This window comes from Aethalodelphis obliquidens, unplaced genomic scaffold (genome assembly GCF_003676395.1).
Source record: "Aethalodelphis obliquidens isolate GAN/ISIS:26980383/991018 unplaced genomic scaffold, ASM367639v1 scaffold12, whole genome shotgun sequence".
Classification (NCBI taxonomy): domain Eukaryota; kingdom Metazoa; phylum Chordata; class Mammalia; order Artiodactyla; family Delphinidae; genus Aethalodelphis; species Aethalodelphis obliquidens.
Window position 1 is genome coordinate 2,284,351 of NW_020837956.1, and position 22,623 is coordinate 2,306,973.

The 22,623-nt window shown below is 39.0% G+C and overlaps 1 protein-coding gene and 1 pseudogene across 1 annotated transcript in view; one reads left to right on the plus strand and one right to left on the minus strand.

Annotated features, from left to right (window-relative positions):
• LOC113623723 (neurexin-1-beta) overlaps positions 1-22,623 on the plus strand; it is a 706,008-nt gene that overhangs the window by 18,881 nt on the left and 664,504 nt on the right. The gene's annotated exons all lie outside the window — the stretch shown is intronic.
• Positions 7,576-8,016, minus strand: LOC113624120 (60S ribosomal protein L26-like; annotated as a pseudogene).

A 22,623-nucleotide genomic window follows, 5' to 3' on the forward strand; every position in this document is an offset into this window, starting at 1 on the left:
GAGGGAAGGAAGGTGGGAGGGAGGGAGGAAGAAAGGAAGGAGAAAGAGATTGAGAGGGAGAGGGAGAACTTATTTTTGATAATCCTCTTTCTTAGTGGGAAAAATAACATATACAAAATTCAAATATAAGAGCAACTATGAGAAGGTACATGATGATTCAAAGAAGAAAATTCTGCATGGTGATGAGATCTTTTAACAAAAACATAATTAAATTTTAAATACAGGGGATCTCTATGGGGCTTGAAAGAAAAGAAAAATTAAGAGACATGATTTAATCTAGCTTTCTGTGGAATTTTCCAGGATGCCAAAACCAGATCTGAGGAAGAGGTGGGGGACGATGTTTACTCCCATTTTCCCGTCCATAATCCTGGGATGTTATTTTTTTTATTTTACCTTATTTTTTGGTCCTGAGATCCCATATCCAATATAGTGCATGTGTGGTTGTCTGCATTTTCTGTGCCACCTAGCTGATGAATTTCCCAAATCTGGATGAAATACATTGGAGTCCATTAAACTGTAGCTGTTCACATTCCCAGCCTTTTCCATAAGGCTATACAATTTTAAAGAAAAAGAAAAGATGGTATCATTTCATCCTCTTAAAAATGAAGGGAGAACTGAAGAGGCATGTTTTGGCCTCTCTGTTAACCGTTAGCAGAGCTGGGTAGAGAAATAGGTCTTATGATTCTTGCTCCAGACTCTTTCGCGTTATAGCTTCTTCTACCGGCTTCCATCTTATTACTGATTCCTTCCTAACTTCGTGGAACCAGTGAGCACTGCAGGTATCTAAGATGTCATAGTTCTGTTTGATAACACCTGGCTTGTGTCTGACTAATCAATGAGATAAAATTGCCTCAGAGCAAAGAAGGAGCTAAGCCTATCTTATGCAACAGTACATTTTCATGGTATTTAAATACACTCTAATCTATAATGTGCATGGCAGACCTGGCAGACTGTAACTAAATTGAAGTGGTTTTTAGATCCTCCAGGTCAACTCTATATAAACTTATGAAAGTCCACTTAAAGCAGGTGTTAATGCACAGTAAAATTATCATGAAAAAAAATTTTTCTTAAGCTTGGGGCTTAATTTCAAATTTCAGACTCTTCTCTCCACTCTTCCTATTTCTTAAGCACTTTCCAAGTGACCATTTTAGACCTTCTTTATTGCATTGCAGAAGCCAAGGTCATGATTTCTGAGAGTTAATCTCATAATCACTTGAGTAACTCAAGCCTTTGACATACTATATCTGACCCCATTCATCAGAATTTCTATTGTTCCAGTAGCATACTAAAACCCATGTATCTAGCATGTGTGTCAACCTAGTATCACACCATTTGAAGGACAGATCCAAGAGCTAAATTCTCAAATGCCTGAGCATATTGGATCCTTGCAACACCCTGATTTAATTTACCTATAAATTCCTTCTTAGGTCGTCATGTTATCCTATAAACATCAAGTGTTAACATCAGAAGAATATATAGCAGCATATATCATAGTGGTTAGAAAAAAAAACAAAACACCTAATGACACAAGTGAGGAAACTAAGGCATAGTTAGATTAAGTGACTTTCCCCAAATCGTTATTACTATTATTTGCAAAGATGTCTCTAATAAGTTGGGTATCCTTGATACACCCAATACGATCTTCAGTTTACCAAAACAATAACCATGTTGGTAGAAGCAAGTGCAACATTACTCAGTACTTCTTTCCCCTAATTTTCATTTAAAGATAAACTTAGAATGGGAAAAAGCATTTTCCCATTGCCAGTTTTTTAAATGTCACAATCTTTCATGTCATTTTTCTCTTCTTTTATTCTTACCAGAACTTTAATGATCATATGATTCCACAAGCATCTCCCAAATTAACCTTGAGTTTCTTGTCTGTCTTCATCTAACAGAAAAGTTTATCACGAGCTGTTGGAAAAAGGTCACAGTTCAGTTATTCCTCTAGAAACTTTACTTCTAAGTTGAGCTGTGAGCTTTTGCAGGGCCCATAAAACATGTCTTTCACATTTATTACTATCCCTTGCCATAGAAAGCAAATCCTAGTATTTTCACTTAGAAATTCCACACACCCCCTTATTTTTAGTCTCCTATCATAACCAAACTCTACAGGTTATACTATATCCATCACTGCAAGGATGTAACTATAATTAAGTAATAGAATTCTAATTAAGCAATTATGTGTGTTCTTATCATTTTCAGAAAAAAAAAGTAGTTCACGTCAGGATTTTTTTTTTAAGCTTTTCAACTACCTGCTGTATTTAAGCAGTTATTTCTTCTTGCTTTTGGAGTCAGGTACCTCTCTTCTAATTATTATTTTTGTTCCTCATTTAATCTAAAACTCTGTCTAGGCAATTTGCAATATTAATTTCTCATATAAGCAATCAGTCTACTTTCCTACATTTGATTTTGCATCCCCCAATTTCTGATATGCCTTTCTGCTCTCCTTCAATTAGGTTTATAGGTATTGAGATGACTAAAATCCACTCTACCGACTGACAAAACAATTATTCACCCTTTCCACCCTGTTTAAAATGCATTAAATTTCTATCCACAACTGGAATTATAGTGCATTTTCTGGCTTCTTATAGAAAACATCAAACCATTTCTGATGATTTCCTTTTCATCAAGCGCAACTGCCTCAACCCCAATTAGCACGACAAATTTCTCAATCATGTATTCCTCCTCTGATGAAGAAATTATGACTTGGTTTCTGGGATGTTGACTCACACAACTTTCACTGAAGCATATTTGCTCTGAATTACTTCTCTTTCTCATTTCTCCTTATCTTAAAATTCCTCTTTCATGCAACACCCAACCCCTCATGTTTTTGGAAAAGCATCACCAAGTATATTTGCTTTATTACACCATAATTTTTAAGTCAAGTGGGTTTTTTTTTTAGTATTTTGCACTTAGCATTGTGGGAGTACTCACAAACTTTCCCCCGAAATAGCTTACCATCAAACTGGGAGGTCAGATTTCAAAAGGTAAACATATTTGTTTATTTCTTCAGTGTTTAGTGATCACCTTCTAAAGCCTCATTTTATTTGGAGCCATTTGATTTATCAATTTTTATAAGGTCTGAATCCGGCCTCTTAGTGAGCTTGTAATCTAAGAGTAAGGTGGTTTATTGTATGGGCCTTAGAGGAATACTGCCTAGGACTTGGTTTTTGTCTGACCTTGTGCAAATAAGTCACATTCTGTCCCTCTGTTTCCTCATTACCTCATTTATAAAGTAGAGCTATAAAAGTATCTCATGAGGTATTTGTGAGGTTTAAATGAGATACTTAATATACCTTTAGGAGAATTAAGGATTAGAGCTGATAAGCATGACTATGGCTGGCACTGAGATATTGTACACATACTGTTTAATCTTCATAATAAACAAGTAGGGTGATCATTATTCTCTGTGATTTCTTTTTCCCTCTAAGGACATGGCTCAGGAAAGCTAAGTAATTTGTCTGAGGTTTCATCCTATTAGTACATTGAACAAAGTTTCAAAATAATTCAGTCTGATTCTATAACCTGTTTCAGGGCAACAGCAGGGAGAGAGTTGAATAAAGGTAGAAAAAATAAGTTCTGTTTTAAACTCATTCATTTATTTGTTCAACAAATTGACATGGAGGAGGTACTGAAGCTTTGGAAATGGACATGCTCATTGAGAAAAGTAATGAGGGGAGCCAGGAGGAGACTCATTCATTTTTTTTATTCTAAAAAGTATGTACTGAACACTGAGCTGCATTCCCAGTGTGTGCTGCCTGCTGGACAACAAACAAGAAAATCTATTTTGTGCCTAAAAAATCTGCAGAGAGATTCCTCTGCTGCTATGGAACGCAGGACAGATGCTCAAGAGAAAGATTAGGAGCCATTCACACAGAGGAGGTATAGAAGATTTGGGAATGTACATGCCCATCGGAGAAGGTAACTAGAAGAGAGGCAGGAAGAGAATGGAACCCCTGAACCTCGAGAAGTACCTATGTTAAGAAATAAGGGCAGGGAGAGAAGACAGGGAAGAGGTCAGAAGGGAAGGGAAGGGATGTACCCCAGAGTCTAGGGCAGGAACCTAATGACAGTAAGACCACAGGAGGGGACAGCTTGATAGGGGGCCTTATGGCTGGAGAGGAGGAGGTAGATGCTTGAAAGTAGACACTTGGGCCGCTACAGCATATCAGAGACACCAAGCCTGCTGACACGTCAGTCAAAGTTTTAAGGGATTGTGATGTGGCTAGAGGATTATTCTCATTTGAGGCAACTAGGACAAAGACCCAGATCAAGCCTAGGACAGAACCATGACCCTCCCAAGACAGGCTCCACCATCTGACTTTGCTTATTTAGAATCAAGTCCTAGGAATTTTTTTCCATAGGCCTCTTAAAGACCTGAGGAGCAAGCTAGCAGGACCCTTCTTCCAGACAGACTAGGGCAATCCCTACTGCAATGTCCTGTGTAGGGTGGGGCCCCTGAAGGCTTCTGAACCAGATGGGCAGATGGGTCCCTCCTCCCAGGGAGAACCGGCAAAGTTCACCATCTGTTTTGCCAGATACAAATCTTTCTCTTTGTAAGTTTGACCTGGCCGAGCCATTTCTTCTAGTAGTTGGCGATGAAATTTTTGTGAACTACACAGCATTCCAGTGCAGTCACAATGGAAGAGTGGAGAGAGTTAAGGATCTAGAGTTAGACAAATCTGCACTCCAATCCTGGGTCCAGCATTTCTGACGAATTGTACAACCTCTTTGTATGTGAGTTTTTTGTATAATGAGAGAGGATAACAAAGGGTTATTTTGACAATTTAAAATGGCATATATCAACCTAGAAGCACAAAGAGAGGATGCTCCCCAAAACAGAAGCATTTTAAATAGTATGGCATATATTATGAAAAACAGTAACAATTATTATAAAAGACATGGGAGATCTGAGAAAGGACAAGGATCTGAGAAAAGGTGATAGAGGCAACTCTGAAAGAGCAATGGTCCCAAGAACTCAGATAGCAAGAGGTTAAGGAAAAAGTGGATAGTGAAGAGATAGAAGAAGTCTTTTTTTTTTTTTTTTGAGGAAAGTTGGCAATGGTCAGAAGGAGAGATAGACTATTTGGACTATGGATGGAAGAAGTCTAATGCTGAAGGGAAATTTCTAACTCCTGATCATAACTATGAAATCAAAACAAATGTGAAAATCAGTTCTAATCTAGCTGGGAATACAGATGCTTTTGAAAAATTAGTTTTCTTATAGGAAACCACTAATGGAGTTTTAGGGGTACGTTAAGAGAGAGAAATTGAAAATGCTGGAAAGATAATAGCTTCTATAGCATGTTGTTTATTCTTCCTTTATAGCCTTTATTTATTTTTGCATTGTTTCAGCTCTTGGGCCTCATTTTATTCATGCCATAGCAGGCTGAAGGGGAACTATTAAGAAATGCAGTTAATAACAGCGATGGACATTAAAATGATGCTGGACTCTAAGCCCTCACTTGAAAAAATAGCTGGGATGCCTACCCCTCAACTCCTTCCTCCCTATGGCATAATTCCAAGTGATGTGCATTCTCTGAGACAGCCTTTCCAACCTTCCTGGGACCACCATGGGTGCTATTCTTTGATCTGCTTCCATTAATCTTACATTTGTCTGCCAGGGAAAACTATTCATACTCATAGTCTCAGATGTTGACCCTGACACCCTTGCTAAGGTGCTTCCTTCACTTGGAACAGGGGTGGGGGTGAGGAGTTGGGCAGGAGCAGGGCGAGGTGCACCTCTTTTCTTACTCTGGCACATAAATCATAGTCAAAGAATTTGGAACATGCCCCACTCCCTACAAAAAAAAAAAAAAAAAAAAAAAAAGAGCAAGAGAGAGGAAATAGTACAGAGAACAACTGAGTAACCTTCAAAGCATCTCTTATATCTCAAAACAATTAATTAGAGACCATATTCTTTCCTGCTTTCAAAACTCAGAACATATTTTCTGTCAAATCAGATCACAGTCTAAGAAAATGTTCCTTTTTCTTGGTTGAATGTCTTAAACTCAGCACACTAGGGTCTCACCATCATTTCCAAAGCCGTCTTTATATTTTATTCAAGATGCCCACTACAACCTCATAAAAATATACACCCAATGCTCGATCTCCCCAGCATACCAGAATTTCCAACCTAGATGTGCAAATTGGACCCAAATCGGATGCTTCATTATTGTTTCTCTTGGTTCCTTCTGAGCAGAGGTCTTCTCTTATTCATTAGAGTATCCCTCCTAGTGCTTGGAGAGTGGCTTGGACATAGGCACAAAATACAGGTTGGGTGAATAAATGAGCAAATAAATTGGTATAGAGCATCACAGAGGGGTCAGCCCTAAACAGTATGAGAGTCTTCTCTAATGTTGAGGCAGGGTGGAAGGAAGAAGGGAGATGAGGACCCTGTGGTGAAAGACGGAGAAAAGGGAAAACGAGAACCCCCCAAGTTTAGCACCCTTTTTTAGGATTCAGGTAGTGCCAGACGGAATGGAATCAAGGACGAAAACATAAACGTAAATAATTGCTTCAGTGATTAAGTAGGCATGCAGCCCATTTATACCATTCCCGTGGGTCTTTAGGAAGAGACATTCCTCAGCCCATTTTCTCCAGTCCTTGCTCTGTCTTAGAAGGCTTTATTTTTTGGCTTAATGATTCTCTTTTAGCATGACACACACTACCATGTCTAATACAGTTGTCAGAAGGTCTTTCTCCATGTTTCATGAACTGGAGCAAATGGTTCCCTCTATGGCCCACCCGCACTGATGCTTACAGGTGTTGAAGGTTGCCAGATAGTTCTATTTCTTTCAGGGCAAGGAAATTTATAGACATATGAATAAAGTTTCAGATTACATAGATATGACCATATGTCCTGATCTACCTTGTTATCAAATATGAAATACAAAGCTAAGGAATTTTAAACATACTTTTATAAGTTCAAGTATACCTTATCAGTTTGGAAATATTTTTAGCTGTGATGCATAACAATTATATTATTGTCTCAGATTGCTAATTTTAAAGAAATGTGTCACTATTTATTAGTTTCCTTTTCACAATTTTCCCCTTTTTAAAAATGTCTTTTCATAGGTTTCATAGGCTGGGATGCCAAGGGTATTGTTGTCATACAACTTCAAGTATATGATAATATCTATTTTTCTTTAAGGTTTCTAATATGTGCCATCCAACAGCATGTTTTCAACATCATAGATGTATTGGATATAAGAACAACTATCACTTGCCACATAAAACACCTCTGTAATCTCTAAAACATGGCCAAACATGTAGATGTTACTAAAGAAGTCAAGGGAAATTTGGCTACTTTCCCCTTTGCAAACAACAAATAAAATTACATTGTACAGTTAATACACAAAATCTATTCTGTTAGAACCACCAACCACAGTGATCAGATCTACTCCAAAAATATGATGCTATATTTGGGTCTATTTGATTCATAAATCGTTTTCCTTTCTACTGTCTAAATCTTACTTTATGAGTCATGGTTTTAAAAATGGATAGTATTAAAGACAAAAGTTGAATGTTTTACTGTATTTTTAATTTAAAAATTTTTTTTCATTTTAACAGTTTTTAATGAAAGTTGTATATACGATTATTCCTGCATCTTCTCACTGTTTCTCCCTCATATTTGCCCTTTTCCTCTCCTACTTGGCAGGATTTGGCTTTAGGCTCAAGGATCTTTTTTTGGTCTTTGTCCAGTTTAGTGATAACCACCTTGCTGGGGTGACTGCATGCGCGCTCAGTTGTGCCATTAGCCTTCTCCCGCTGCTGTTGCTCAGCGTAGATGACATATTTCTTTCTGGAAACCTGGACTAATTTGCTGCCCTTTGTAGCACCCTCACACAACTTGAACTTCATCCTTTCGGATGGGCATGAATGGAACATTGTCCTTCTGCCTCAGCTCTTCGGAAAGAGGAGAAGACATAATCTTCCTGCGAATGTGGGAAGTGCGTTGACGTGCCTTTTACGGTTCTTGCCTCAGTCAGAAATCACAAAGGGATTGGATTTCATTTTGGCCGCTGGCGCTTCAGTGATCTTCCTGTATTTTTTATACAGCACAGTTTGTCTGATAGAGAAGCTATGGGAGAAACGTATATACTTGGAAAGTCCATGTTCTTTAAGTACATATATACAAGTGTCCGTTGATACCAGGTGACGTAGGCCCCATGGGTTCGTGTCCAATCCATTTGTCAGTGTGGAAGAACTGAGCTAGAGCTGGGCTGATTGGGATGAAGAAAATCTTCTCTGCATATCTTTTGTGCATTCGCTTAAAATGGATCCCCTTAGGTATCTCACATAGCAAATACTCACCTAATCATGCTTTAGTTTATAAGGCTCAGAAGAAGTAACACTTGATCAAAAACCCATGGCTCAGGCTTCCCTGGTGGCGCAGTGGTTGGGAGTCCGCTTGCCGATGCAGGGAACACGGGTTCGTGCCCCGGTCTGGGAGGATCCCACGTGCCGCGGAGCGGCTGGGCCCGTGAGCCATGGCCGCTGAGCCTGCGCGTCCGGAGCCTGTGCTCCGCGGCGGGAGAGGCCACAGCTGTGAGAGGCCCGCCTACCGCAAAAAAACAAAAAACAAAAAACAAAAAAAAAACATGGCTCTGTTCAAATAAACAGCACAAACAATCTGATCTTAGATAATTTCATTTTGAAATGACTGAGGGCAGGGCATTGAGGGAGAGGTGGAGGAAAACAATGTGCTCTATTTGGACCAGGCCAGGGGCTTTTTAAGACTGGCAAGTCTTGATCACTACACTGATTTTGGCCCATTAGGCTGGGATGCCTTCCTAGGTAACGTGCCCCAGGAACCTGCTCTGTTTCCCCATCTTCATGACAAGCTTCCTGATGCTGGTGTTTTGGTGCAATTTTGTCCTCTGCACTTAGATGACATTTTTTTTCCAGACTTCTTTCTCTAAATTCCTCTGTGATCATGTACACACCACACACACATGTTTCTCGCTATGAGCATCCTTTCCACTGAACTAGGTTCCTGTTTAAAAAAAAAAAAGCATCCAAAAGGTCAAGCTTGACACAACAGATTACACGGTCTTAGAGGCGGACAGTCTGTGCTCTGAAACCTGTGGCCCTCTCTCTCCTGGTTACCGAGAGAACCTGGACGAGTCCTGGAAGTCTTCTTGCTCTTTGCTCCCTGAACCGAGAGCAAGCTGTTTCCAAAGTCACCTCTCCCGATTCCGTTGACACCACAAGCTCAGAAAACCCTCCTGTGCTGTCATTTTTAGAACGTCTGTTACATCTCACAGAGGCTCTCTGGGCTCACGTACTTGCTACCCAAGCGCATGAAGAAGATGACCCACTACCCTCTTTCTTCTGGGGTGTGTATACTGTAGGCAGGTGGCAGTTTACATGCTGTCGTTTTAGGCCTGTTTATGTGTTTCTAGTGTCATTTGCCCTTGCCCTTGAAAACTCTGGAAATTGACTGCCGGAGTCTCAAATCTGGCTTTAATACTTAGTGATTGTGTAACTTGAATGAGTTTCTTTATTTCATCTGTAAAATAGAGGTAATAGGAGTAATTGTTGTAGCTAGCAGGCAGGGCTTATGTTAAGGAGATGCTGCATTCAAAATGTTTAGCACAGGGAGTGGTCCATGATAAGTGGTCACTAAGCTATAGATGTTATTCTTATCCCCTCCTTTATGAAGTGTTCTTGGACCTTCAGGGGCAAGGTTGGAAAGGATTTGAGGCCTGCTTAACCAAGGTCAAAATTTGGATCCAGCAAAATAACTGTCTGAGATACACACAAAGGGTTTTAGAAACCTCAGACATGTTGTAATTCTGTGGGAATGTAGCTTAATAGCCAAGGGAAGGAAGCCAAGCCTGAATCTTTGCTGAAGGGCACTTGACTCGTGTTTAACAGGCAAACTGGGGCATGCTTCCAGTTTGGGGCATCTGCTGAGGGATGAGAAAGATGCTGTCTCCCACCTAGCAGACTCGCTCCTCCCCAGCACAGCACTGAGCCCTCGCCGACGTCAGCCCCCTTGGGAAGAGCTGTGAATGCAGGAAAGAATCATAATAGCAAGGAAAGGAACTGGAAAAAGATTCAGAGAAACATCAAGGAGCAAGGAAATCACAGGCATCGTGATAATTAAAATTAGATAACCCAGAACTTCCCCAGACCTACATTTCTTACGTCACTGTCATCTTTTGTCCTACTTTCCCCTTTCTGTAGATCATAATCTGTCTTTCCTTAAAGATCTGAGTCAAACATGTATATATGGAAGAGCTTTCCTTGAGTGTCCTGTTTATAAAAAGAGAGAACTTCAGACTCTTTATACTGAATAGCCCTTCCTACCTTATGTAGCTATTTTTTCCCTTTATCCATTCATCAAACATTTATTAATGTGGTGACTTTAGACAAGAAATTAAGCTTAGCGCTGGGGATAAAATGTTGAACAACTTCAGTCTCTGTCCTCGAAGTGCTGCCTCTATACTATCTCCCCACCAGATTGTTGGATGAACCCCTAAAGCGCCGTGGACCCTTTCTTTGCTTCTTTTCAGCACATTGATCACTAGCCTTTGCACATATTTTGTCAGCCGTTGTGTCAAAACTGTTCACCAAAAACAGAGACCTCTATGGAAGAAACCATGTTTGGTACAGAACACCCTCGATTCAGGACAGGAAATCAGAATATTTAGAGTATAGTGGGCTAATGCCAGTTGTCCAGGAGAATGCCATATAATGTCCCATGTTCTCATGGATTAGGGATGTAAAAGTGTTCAGATCATGGGAAAAGCTATGTATACTAACAGAATACTCTGGATTGTTTCATAGATACAATGGCATCACAGAAAGTAGTTCACAGGCAATGTTATAAAGAACCAGCATTTCATGGAGCTATATGAAACAGTGCATGTATTGTACAAGCACATTTTGTAACCATAGCACTGTAAAATTCTATCTTTGTGAATAGTAAATACAATCTTGATAAAATCTCCAATTGAGAATTTATCTAACGGTTCTGATTTAAAACTACATGTGAATAACTGATTTTTAGAATTAATTAAAAATGCTTTGAAAACATTCCACACTTACAAGGGCCTTTGAAGTTTGTAAAGTTTTAAAATTTATTTTATTATACTCAATACTTGAGCAGCAATGAACCTTACATAGTAATTGGCATATAACAGGTGCTGCATAAACATATCTATTCACTAGAGTATCCATTCATTCACATTTGTGAAGAATCTGCTATATTCCAGGTACTGTTGGATGTGACAGGGTATAAAGCAGAATGGTTTCTGACTTCCCATGGAGTTTACAGTCTAATGGGTGAGAGAGACATATGCCTAGAGAACCAGCAGTAGTTAGACACCTGTCTATTTTCAGAACAGATAGGATGAATTTCTGATTAATCTGAGAAAATAAGTGAATGCAGAAAAACCAGTAAGTAGCTGAGAACATGCTAGAATGGAGATATGGTATCTGAACCATGGCACATAGTATGGTAAGGAATATGTGAAGGGGAACAAGGTAGACGGCAAGCACTCCAGGGTCGTACATCTCCTGCATGCTCACATTTTTATACGGATTATACTCATTCTACACACTTCCATTAAAATATATGGTTTTATGAGGTACAGATTCTTTCAGTCCTTTTTGTGAAAGACCCAATACCACAGTTATTATTTGAGTTTAGCAATGCTATTTTTTATTATTCAGCATTGATCAATAAGGCTCTAATTCTATTTTTTTCACAATACTGCATAGTGGAACATGAGGAACACGTGAAGAGCGGCTTCCTCACTTATAAGGTTTGCCTTTTGGTTTTCAAAAAACGCCTATTGAATTCTGGATGTCATTTCTCAAGTTGTAGCTTTGCTAGAGCATGGTCTAGCATCAGCAGAACTGGATTTATGGCCTGGATGTGAGATGTGGGGAAACAGTTTACTGTGATATGCCCCAGCTTCCAGCAGGTTTGTTTGTAGGGATTTTGCTTACAGGTAAAATGCCTCATCTTTATTGAGTGCCAAGAACATAGTAGGCACTCAAAAAAAAAAAAAAAAGAGAGAAAAAGAAAAGATAACTCTACCAGAATAATCATTATAATACTTTATTTCATTTACATTTATTTAATACTATTTTACCATGGTTGACACTGTTAACTTTGAAAAGAACATTCACATATTATCACAACTGATTCTCACAAGACTTTCCCAAACCTCAGTTTTATCTACCACATTCATAGTTGTACCATATTTATATATTACCTATATTATCACTTAATATTTTCCATTTAAACTTAATTTACTTTTGAAATTAATCTCATCTTAAAGTAATATTATCCATAAAATTACAACTTTAATATGCTAGTTATTACTTTTTCCTTCCAAGTACACATCCAAATAAATATAACCTGGAAATTAAGTACAGTTCTTGAACCACCTAACAGCATCCACCACATCACCAGGGGTATGAGTCCCAATTTTCAAAATTACAGGGCAACTTTGTGAAATAGGTGCAACAAGGATTTTTATGTTCATTTCTCTAGTGAGACACTTGAGGCTCAGAGAAGTTAAGAAGGTTTTTATAGTAAAACACAGTCTATACGGCCAGATATGGAGAGATGGTGTCTCGCCTGAGGTCAGGGATCTGGATGAAGACAAATCTGGCATTGGAACCCAGCTTGCACACCACCCTGTTGTAAATTCTTTCTAGCTACTCTCTCTTTTTGGAAGTTCTTTCTCCTAATACAGAACAGAAGCAATATGGTGGTACCACATGCAAGTATAATAATGATAGTCATGAATATTTGATTTACCTAGCATAAGCTAAGAACCCAATGTGTCTTTTCATAAAGCTAGTTACGATGACAGGTGATTTATATTAAAATAAATATATATTAAAATAAAATAATAGTACATTATTAAAAACATTTTATTACATATCTACCTAGACCTCTAAATTCCCACACCGTTTTCAGTAACTGTTGGGACAGTCGCTTCTGTGTATCCGAAACCCTTCTGATTAGGGAAAGGGTAGCAAAACAGATACACACACTCTCACTTTCACTGGAATGGAAAGGAATTTGAGGTTAAAGCAAAACGACTTTTAGTGGAGGCATGCTATGGGGCTGCTAAGTAAGATTTCTTAGGTATTTCCTTTGTGAGGAGAACTCCTTTGGTTAAGCCATTATTGACTCGTATTGAATAAGGCTTTGACCAATATATTCATTCATTCAACCCCAAAATTTTGAATATGTTCATACTATGTACCAGACACTATTCTAGGTTGGAATACAGTAGTGAACAAAAGGGCTTTTTTTTTTTTTTTTTACCTTTATGGAGCTTATACTGACTGTACTGTAAGGACCTAGACACTGAACAAATTTTAAAAATATATAATTTTTCTGTGGATAGTATGTGTTTTTGAGAAAAATCAATGTCCCTGGGCCAGGAGAAGAAGAGAGTAGCAATTTCATTTAAGATGGTCACAGTGTTCTACACTGACGAGGTGACATGGAAACAAAAACCCGAAGAAGGTGAGGGAGTGATCCTGTGGCCACATTGAGGGACATCATTCTGGGCAGACAGAGAGCAAGTGCAGACACTCTGAGGGATGAGCAGATCTGGGGGGTTTCAGAAATAGCCAAAAGGCCAGTGGGGCTGGAGCAAAGTAAGTAAGAGGAGGTGGATCCCAGGGGTAAGGGTCAGGGTCAGTTTGAGAAGGACTTTAGCTTCCTGTCCGGTAACGTATATGTCACCAGCCTGTTTTCTCCAGCAGAAAGAAAATCTGTGTGGCTCCGCTCTCAGAGGTGTTCAGGAATTGTCACTGCCTACCAGAGTGCCTGAATGGATGCTACCAAGTATAACTGAATGAATTCTCTTAGGAGACTGGTGCTTCCTCAGGTTACTGCTTTATGTTTCACTAAAACACAAGACTCATAATCGTCACTAAATTTGGCAGCATGAATGAATCATCTGAATGAGTTCAGTGATTCTCTTTACTGATGCCCCATCAACAACTGACTAACACACTGATTGAGAAGGAAATCATTCACTGAGTAGGTAGAAATGTCTGTGTGCTTGATACTTTTAATAATTTTGATTTCGCTGAAAAAAAAACTAGCCCCCTTTTATAAAGAGCACTGACTCTGCCGGGTACTGAGTAAAGTACTTTGCATCTATCTATAAAATTTTAATTTTCACTGTAATCCTATAGGGCAGGTATTGTTGTTAATTGTGGTTAAAACAAAAAGAACAACAACATAAAATTTACCATCTTAACCATAACATAAGTGTACAGTTCAAGAGTGTTAAGCATATTCTTATTATTGTGCAGCAGATCTCTAGAACTTTTTCATTTTGCACAACTGTAACTCTAGATCCATTAAACAGCTCTGCCTTTCCCCCTCCCCAGTGCCTGTTAACCACCATTCTGCCTTCTGTTTCTATGTATTTGACTGCTTTAGATACCTCATATAAGTGGAATCATATAGTATTTTTTGTTTTTTTGACTGGCTTATTTCACTTAGGGGCAGGTTTTTTAAAAAAATGTTTGTTTTATTTAAATCCCAGTTTTATACATGAAGAGACCAGTGTTTAGAAAGTTTCATTAACTTGCTTAAAGCCATTCAGTTATTAAGTGGCACTGAGGGCTTGAGTCCAAGTCTAATGATAAAACCCATGCACTTAACTACTTACTACTCCACTATTTCTCAAACCAGAATGCTCAGAATCTGTGGGAAGAGGGTGAGGTACGTAGATTTATTCTTGGGGACCTTTGAATTTTCTATTTCCTTTAAAAGTTTGCAACACTATTCCAGTGTGAGGAATGCAGTGCCACACCGAAGTGACAGAGCCTGTGGCTTGATGCCAGACTCAAGAACATGCTAAATTCCTCACTTATTACTTGTGTTTGACACACTGACCTTTCCATTTGTATGTGGGGCTGAGATTAAGAACTCTCTTTCACATTCGTGTAGATATACTGTGATTGACCCAACACATCAAGATATGGTGACAGTATTGACGCTGACCATCTACTTACCAAGCCCAGACCACCCATTCATTTAGGTTTTCATCCTTGGGTCAGAGGAAACCCTTCAGTTAACAGAGGGAAACTTGATCTCCCTTGTTCCACCACCAGCACATTTCCAAGTCATTTGACGTCAAAATGAGAATAGTTCATCATATTCATCTTCTCTGCCAAGAGCTGTCCATGTGTTCCTTACTTTTTTCAGAAAAGAGCTAAGATAATTTAAATATTGTTAAACATAAAAGATAAATGTTGGGTGGTTGGTAGGAAATAAATAGAACATTCACGGTGACCACATTTTCCAAACCAAGGAAACCAGGACAGACGGGCTGACGGGTACAAGTGTATTTATGGGGTACGTGGAAGAGACTATTTGATCAAGGCTGACCTAGAAATATAGGAACATACGGTCACCCAGAAAACTTGGTATTCTCCATTTTTAGCATATTGAGTTTAAAGGATAATTGTTGGCTTGCCTTGAACAAAAGTAAAAGCACTTCCTTAGGGCAAGAGATCTTTGAAGCCGTTAACTATGGGGATTGATGGCGATGTTATCTCTAAATCAGACATTTTCAAGGACATATTAAGGTAGTGCACTGGGTAGACTTTTTCTTTCCATATACTTAGAAAGGGAAAAGGAGAATTAGAATATTGTCAATTCCATGGTTTCATTCAACAAACATTGACTGTGCTCCAGTCAAATGTCCAGCTCATCACTAGTTACTCGGGGTCAAGGTGAAGCTCGTGTGAAGCTTCTGTGTGCTTTAGCACACAAAATACAGTGGGGCAGATACTTAGAGTAATTTTAATATAATATTCTGAGTATCATTATCTTACTTTTTCACATGTGCCAGGAGAGTGACTAAGCCTTGACAACTGGAAGATCATGAGGGCTGGGTTATCTGTTCTGGGTCTTAAACTTCAAATAAAGTTTTACCTTGTGGCGAAGGACTTTCTAGATTTTGTGAACCTTAAGCCTAATGTCCTCAGTACCATACTTGGTGAACAGGAAGTGCTCAGTAACGTTTGGCTGCTTAGCCTTCGGACGTGTGCTGAGTAACACCGTATGCCAGGTATTATGCTAGAGGCGCTAAGATACAAGAGTTAACATGACCTAGTTTTTTAACCTCACTCAACATGGGTTCATTGTGGAAACAGGCAGGGAAAGAGGTGACTGCAGTACTCCACTGTTAGTCCTCTGATGGGGTGAACCCTTCGTGCTGTGGCAGATCCAGAGGGCGGTGCCAGGGAAGACTTCTCGGCCTTATACCAGTGAGTTTTGAAAGATGAATAGGTTAACCAGGTTAAAAGGTTGGGGAAGGGAGAGGTGACAAACACTGAATAAATAAGTGGGTCAGAGAGAAAGGAGAGAAGAAAGAAATGGAGGAAGGGAGATAATATATACAAAGTGACGGCTTCCTTGGGGAGGAAAAAGTTTACTGTGATTGGACTCTAGGGTTTTTGAAAGTGAGTAACAGGCAATGAAGTTATTAAGATACATGGGATCAGTTATGCTGGCCATTGTAAGGACTGGTAGGTGACTTAAACCCATATGATTCAAGCCAGGTAACTGGAAGCTACTGGAGGCGTTTCTGGGTAAGTACTTATATGAATGTTTTAGACATAAATGCAATGCTAAAGGTATAAGTTGTTTTGATTTTTTTTCTTGACAGATCCCAAAGTATGGTTAACAAAGAACTGAGAAGCTAGTTAGACTACATTTGTGTGTTAGTTTTACTAGTGGTTTTCCCTCTCTCTTCTCTGTTTCCTTTTTGCCATGTTTGTTTTATCCTGTTTTGTCTTTTTTTCCATCTGCTAAGTAATTATTTTTATACCCTGTTTTTAGGGTCAGAATTTTGTTAGCCACATATAAAATCAATTTTTTTTATTATTATTATTTTTTTTTTTGCGGTACGTGGGCCTCTCACTGTTGTGGCCTCTCCTCTCCCATTGCGGAGCACAGGCTCCGGATGCGCAGGCTCAGCGGCCATGGCTCACGGGCCCAGCCGCTCCGCGGCATGTGGGATCTTCCTGGACCGGGGCACGAACCCGTGACCCCTGCATCGGCAGGCGGACTCTCAACCACTGCGCCACCAGGGAAGCCCAATTTATGACTTTTTGAAATCAAAAAAACCATAACCTTTCTGTGATGGTATACCAGAGTAAAATTTTACTATGCATACAACATTTTTTTTTTAAGATGTCATTGCCCAACGTGGCCTAGCCCAAGTTCTAAAGCGTACCTAGTTTATAGTACCTAGTTCATAATCTAAATAACTGTATGTTCTTAGATAAATAAGTACCCTGTCTGGGCTCTTAAATATAACCTAGTTTGGCTCCACCATTCCTCGCTAGATATCTTATTGCCTAAGACAAACAGCTGCCTGCCCTGTGCTTGGCATTCTCAAGAGACCTCCAGAGACTCCTGCTACTTCCTTTTCCTCATAACCATGACGTCCTCTCTTGTGATCCCACCAAAATCTCCTACTTCACTTTAAACCTATTTTTCCTTTTTGATTCCCTTTGCACCTAAAGAGATCGTCACAGAAAACGCTTGTTTAAGAGTTCGGCACATACTTATCTGTTGAAGACATATTTAAATTAAACCTCTTAGTTTTCTTTCACTGGGCTACAAATCTATCTTTTCTATCATTTACATATCTTACAGGAAGGTGAAATTTGGCCAAGTTGAATTTTTTGGCTTTAAATTATTTGAAGAGAGGTGAATAAGCTCTTTATAAAAGTGGGAGTGGTAATATGAGTATTAATTATTATTTGGATTAGTCATTATCAGGCATTTGGTGTGTATAGATAAAAGATGCTGCCACATTAAACTGAAAAGTGTAGTCCAAGGAAGAATATTTTTCAGGTTTTTTATCTTTCTTTTTTTTTCTTTTAGCTCCTTATTTATTCTGGCCTGGTCTAGTGGCATTCTGAGGCATTCTATTGGGCCTTTCCAGTGTAAGCCTTAAGGCGGTCTGGCAGCTTCAATTTTTGCACTTTTGGGAGCCCTGCCCCACTACATAAGAAGTTTGGTCTGGAAGAGACCATGTGGTGAGGTCACATAAGGAGAGACCCTGAGTCTACATGGAGAGAAGCCATGTGTCCCAGCTGTCCCCAAAGGTGCCACTCAGCCCAGCAGTTGCTTCAGCTCAGAACTTTGAATCTGGAGTGAGCAATGCAGAGGGGCAGGAGGTTTAGGACTTTTTCTGAAAGACCAGCATCTTGTTTCCAGTGGCAGCCTCTGAGACAAGGGCAAGAGTGGAGACTCAGTATCCAGTACAGACAGAATCTTCTTTTAATGCAATTTCTGGTCCCTCATTTTCCACTTAAAAGAAAAAAAAAAAAGATTAAAAAATTTTTTTTCACACATTTCTTCCATACCCACTTCCTGCCTCTGGCAACCACCAATCTGTTCTCTGTATCTATGAGCTTGGTTTTGTTTCTTGATTTTTTGTTTGTTTGACTAGATCCTGCATATAAGAGGGATCATATGGTGTTTGTCTTTCTCTGTCTGACTTATTTCGCTTACCATAATACCCTCCAAGTTCATCCATGTTCTTGCAAATGGCAAAATTTCATTTTTTATGGTTGAATAATATTCCCGTGTGTGTGTGTGTCTGTGTGTGTGGTACAATTTCTTTATCCATTCATCCTTTGATGGACACTTAAGTTACTTAAGTTGTTTCCATATCTTGGCTATTGTAAATGATGCTGCAAGGAACAAGGGGTGCGTACATCTTTTTGAGTTAGTGATTGCATTTTCTTCAGGTAAATACCCAGAAGTGGAATTGCTGGATCATATGGTAGTTTCTTTTCTTCCTTCCTTCCTTCCTTCCTTCCTTCCTTTCTTCCTTCCTTCCTTCCTTCCTTCCTTCCTTCCTTCCTTCCTTCCTTCCTTCCTTCCTTTCTTCCTTCCTTCCTTCCTTCCTTCCTTCCTTCCTTCCTTCCTTCCTTCCTTCCTTTCTTCCTTCCTTCCTTTTTTAAGAAACCTCCATACTGTTCTCCATAGTGGCTGTACCAATTTACATTCCCACCAACAGTGTGCAAGAGTTCCCTTTTCTCCACCTCATCACCAACACTTGTTATTTCTTGTCTTTTTGATAATAGCCATTCTAACAGGTGCATTTGGTCTTAACAGTGCTCTAGACAGTGTAGGAACTGGGAATATAGCCCAAGACACAAGCCCTTCTGCTCAGGGACATAATCATGAGAGGGAGATGAGTAGCCTCTTGCCCAGTGTATGTCTTCATCCTTCCTTCACTTGTATTTTTTGGTCCTCTTAGCTTTCTCTTCCAGCATCTATTGGAGACATTGGTGAGTTAGAATTTTCTTGTAAACCGTTCCTCTCAATTTTATCTCTAGAGGAAATAATATTGTTACCTATGTCAATCAAGTAACCACTAAAAGTAATTATATTTTTAGACTATAATTAACTGATTAACACCAATGTGCTGAATTAATGTATGATTATCTTTAAATGCTCTTTTTTTCTAAACATATCAAAATCAGGATTCCTCTAACTGTCTTTGTATATGGGTGTGGGTTTGGGCATTTAGTGGAAGATTGGACGCTATCAATAAACAACAGAGCTAAATTTATAAATTAGATCCAGAACCATGCTTTGGGGAATTTTCATCTCTGAATTATTAATTTCAGGTCTGTTTTGTAAGTCCTTTTTCATTCTTTCAAGATGTGGACATGAGTTTTCTTCTGGGAATATGAAGTTTAGGCATGATTTAATTCTCTAAGTGTTTACTGAATATTTATTATATGCAATTAGGTATCCTAAAATCTGCAGGGGATATAAAGAAGAGTAAGATCTGTTTTCAAACCCCTTGGGAAAAGAGCATTGCAAGAGGGAATATAAAGCAAATGACTTGGAGCAGAAAACGTCTTTTTACATCAAAACATTGTCTTAAAAACCCACCAGCAGAAAATATAACCATCTCATGCTAACTCTAGTTATCTACACTGCCATCTTTCCTATTTAGATCTCAGGCAAGGATGTGCTGACATTTGCATTGGGTCTCCAGTGGTGGGATTATTTATACTAACCCAGTCATATTTTCCTTCTAGTTTCTCCTTCATATTGCATGCACATCTGTGGAAAAGTTGGGTGACAGTAGCGCAACCTGAGTGAATCTTGTTATATTCATCATACGTGGAGCTCCCAGCTCACTTCCCCCACCCTCACTCTCCAGATTAGATCACGACTCTTTGTGACTTTGTGGTCTCTTTAGGAATCCAATACAGGCTTTCCTTATTTAGCAGTGCTACCCTAGCAGCACAAAATATAAAATGAAATCAGTCCCCTCCCAGACTTCCTAGTCTCTGAAGACATTAGCTGAGAATCAGTTTTCCTCCCAGCCCTGTAAATTGCATGGCAGCTGGCCTGCATTAGAAGGTGATACAAAACTAGGCATCTCATTTCGCTCTACCCACAATTTAGTGAGTAGGGTTTATGTTACTAAGATTAGGGTCATTTGACTTCAGTAAAATATTAATTTCTTGAATGATCTCTGTAAAGGAGCATGTCAAAATGGGAAATTCAGCTTAAGGGAAAAGAAATCTGAAAATGTCACAAGTGCTCGAGGTAAAGAAGTGATAGTTTCATGTTATCTAATCCAGGGCTAAGCCCAGATGCCCTCAGTGGTGAGAGCGAGTCTGGGAGAGTGAGTGGTGGGAGGGTGGATTTAACCTTCTTAAAATTGTCATCGCCACCTCTCTAGTGACCTCAAAACAAAATAATTATAGTGTAATTCCTTGCTCTGAACAATTTACATCTCCTCATCTGTATCTAGAGTGTAAATAAAAATGTGTTGCACATTTTGCTATTTTTGTATACTGTAACATACAGTGCAGTACTGTGGTGGATACACGAGCCTGCACATTTGATAAAATTGAGTGGAACTAAGTACGCACAGACCCACAGATACACATACAAATGAGTACAAAAGAGTCGGAAATCCCTGTATTAGATAGGTGGGTTGGATCAGTATCAATATCCTGGTCGTGATATTGTACTAAAGTTTTTCAAGATGCTACTATTAGTGGTAGTGAGCAATAGGAAAGTGAACAATAGGTATGTAGCATCTCTCTGTACTTTCTTACAACTACATGTGCAGCTGCCGCTATCTCAAAGCAAATTTTATTTTTAAAGTTATGAGCTTGTTATGCAAATGCAGCTTCAAAACAAGTCTCGTAAGCAACCGCTTTCAAACATTGTGGACCCTAACCCTTCCTATATGACATTCTGGAACTGATATCCTGGCCCTGGACACTATTCTCCTGCTGTAGACAAATATTTAAAAAGTGATTTGTGAGAAATAGAGGGCTCTCAGAAGGAAAAACCCAAGAAAAATCTGGAACATTGAATTCAATGTTGGAATAGGAGATGTTCAGGGCCATTGTGTTCTTTTTAATATTCTTCATGAACTTCTCATCCTGAGGCTTCATGATGAGGCTTTATGAACTTGTCACGGGATGGGTAGCACCAAATTTTAGCCTTTAATGATTTTTAAAAGTTAAGAAAAAATAATTTCTCTTTTGCTCAATTTAGATTTCAATTTTCCTAGCTTTTAATCTACATTTAAATATGATTTAGGAAACTCAGGCCAGAGTTCTTAATCCCTACTAATGCACAAATGCCCAAATAAAAAAGTAACTAGATCACATTATTGCATACTATAGATAAGCTTATTGGTTAGTAACTGTTTTAACAATCTCTCCCATCTCCTAAAAACTTGGGTTTCCCAATAAAGTATAGCTATTCTGTATTTCTGTGCCTTCAATTTAGTTTTTTCCTTCAGAAAGACATACTATTGGGCATCTATAAAAAATTATATCAGCCAGATACTATTACCATTCCATATATACTATGGCAGTTTTCCTTATATTTGTTCCAAATCTTTAGTTATAACAATAGATATAATATCCTGCATAGTCTCATTAATTGGTATTTTAAATACTATTCAGCCTAGCCATGGATAGCCATAAAACTAATTTTTTTTTTTTTTTTCCGGTACGCGGGCCTCTCACTGTTGTGGCCTCTCGCGTTGCGGAGCACAGTCTCCGGACGCGCAGGCTCAGCGGCCATGGCTCACGGGCCCAGCCGCTCCGCGGCATGTGGCATCTTCCCGGACCAGGGCACGAACCCGTGTCCCCTGTATCGGCAGGTGGACTCTCAACCACTGCGCCACCAGGGAAGCCCCATAAAACTAATTATTAATGTTCTTCAGCTAAACGTTTAGTTAAGGTAAAACTGGAACTCCTTGCATCATGTGATATTAGGAACCAAAATATGGAATGCTATTGGGCACTAATGTTAAAGCAAAATCAATCTTAAAAGTCCACTTAAATACTTCTAACAGTTAACTATTTTCAGATGAATCTTCAGCTAGTGGTGGTAAGGCTTATTTTATATTCACAGATATTAACAACATGTTATATGGGATCTCAAATCTTTCACTTGTGCTAGTAACAGAAAAATGAACAAGTTTGAATTTCATATCTTATTTCTCCACACCATTCTCAGAGTTCTTCATCAGCTGGCATTATTTATTCATTGATTTCTCTATGTGAAGTATCACACTGAGAATAGTTTGGAAGTGAAAAAATGCT